This window comes from Arachis hypogaea, chromosome 10 (genome assembly GCF_003086295.3).
Source record: "Arachis hypogaea cultivar Tifrunner chromosome 10, arahy.Tifrunner.gnm2.J5K5, whole genome shotgun sequence".
In the NCBI taxonomy this organism is placed as follows: Eukaryota; Viridiplantae; Streptophyta; class Magnoliopsida; order Fabales; family Fabaceae; genus Arachis; species Arachis hypogaea.
In genome coordinates, this window is record NC_092045.1 from 30,158,369 (window position 1) to 30,160,501 (window position 2,133).

Consider the following 2,133-nt stretch of genomic DNA (forward strand, 5'->3'; position numbering starts at 1 on the left):
GGTTTGGGACCCTGGAATTCATTCCCACAATCAAAACTCTTGGGGCCTTGTCACTTGCTTCAACTTGCTCGAAGGCGTTAGGCGCCTAGTTTGGGATCCCGATAGCCATTGGAATTACAAACATTGGTGGAGAGTACTTGGTGGGAGACAACCCACCGTGGTATGATCGTTCCTTTTCATTCTTAGTTATTTTTCATAGTAGTAGTTTTCTTACTTATTTGATTTTTATTAAGTTCTCACTAATTTTTTGATCATAGCATCTATTTTAGAACAAAAATCGGATAAAAAAAGAAAAAGAGCACTCAACGCGCAAGCGTCGCTGACGTGTACGCGTCAGATGGGTGTGCGTGAAAAATAAATTTGAACAGAGAGTTACGCGGGAGTGGCGCAAGAATGATGCCTCTAGCACAAACAAACCCACGCGTACGCGTACCCCACTCGTGCGCATCATTTGTGATTTTCACCATTCACGCGGGCACGTCAGCGACGTGTACACGTGACTTGAAAAATCGACGTAAAAGAGTATTTGGGCAGAGAGTTATGCTGGCTTGGGGCAAGAAGTATGATAGACGCACAAAATTGGTCATGCAAACGCGTCCCTGACGCGTGCGTGTCATTTGGCCAAACAGCCATCCACACGTGCGTGTGCATGATGCGAACGCGTCGTATGCCAATATTGGTTCCCTAGCCACATGAACAGAGAGATGCGCATGCGCGCGGCTGCCTTTGCGTGAATCGCAAAAAACCAAGGGCACGCGGACGTGCAAGAAGAGATGAAAAGGGATGTGCAAAATTTCATGGCCGCCTTGGATGCGGTAACAAATCAATTAGCCTCCCAATGATTGAACACTCAAGGAATTCCCATGGCTACATGTGGAGAATTGAATAAAGAACATAGCATGAATGAGAGATTGGAAACACCGGTGGGAAATGAGGGAAGTTGCTTTGTATTGGAACAATTGGAGGAAGCTTTAATTGTTGAAGACAAGGAAGAAGTGGTAGAAGACTTAGGAGATGCGGAGCCTCCATGGGAACATAGAGTTGAAGAAAACCCCTCCAAGATGATTGAAATTGATGCTAGGGAGGAAAGTGCACACCTTCCAAGGCATATTCCATATGAAGACTTGGATGGGATAGAGAAAGAATTGAGTTCCCTTGGTGATGAAGATCAAGCATCAAGTCTTAGTGGTGAAGAATCCTTTGAGCATGAAGAACCTTCTCCGGTTGGATTTGAAAGCGTTGAGGAGGTAAATTTTTCTCACCCTCCCTATTATGATTTGAGTAAAGGAAAAGGTTTAGATAAAATTGTTGAACAAAGGATTGAGATTAAGAGATCTTGTGAAGAGGTGGAAATCCCTAGAAATAGAAGAACGAGGGTTGGTTATGCTTTGTCAAGATCTTTGGAAGCATCTTTGCCTAGGTTGCCATCTACACCTTCATTTGAGTGGGTGAAATTCATTTCTATTAGCTTTATTATTCCACTTGAATATGGTTTGCTTGAAACGGATGGCCAACTTAGGGAAGTTTGTGGGATGAAGCATAAGCGGAAAAGGTTTTGTGGTGGGCGTTGCAAATCAAGGCTCATTAGGGTTGATGCATCAAACATGAAATATAAAGGTTGGAGTAGTGCTCAAATAGATGGGTCTAGGAGGATTGTTGGCCACTATATAGAGAATTCACCTTACTTACCACCTGGATGGACTAATAATGATGATCAACTTCAAGACGGGTGTGAAAATAAAGTGTGGGATCCCGGATTAGAAAAAGAGGATCAACATTGGGAGCCCCAAGCTTGTGAAGAACTCCATCAACATTTGGCTCAACCCATAGGAAATCTTGGGGCACAATGGAGAACCAAGCATTAGTGGAAATTCCAAGATGAATACAAGCACAAGCCACCTTGATGAGGAGCTCCCCATAAGTCCAACTTAAGGACAATAAACAAAAGTGCTAGGTGGGAGACACCCCACCATGGTAAAATCCTTTCATTTTCTCTTTTGTACATATTGGTAGAACTACTTTAATTTCATGTTTAGATTAGTTGGTTGAGTTTAATTAGTATTTTATCATGTTAAATAAGGTTTTAGGGTGTTTTGGTAGTTGCTTGGAGGTTTAGAATGCTTGGATTGGTGC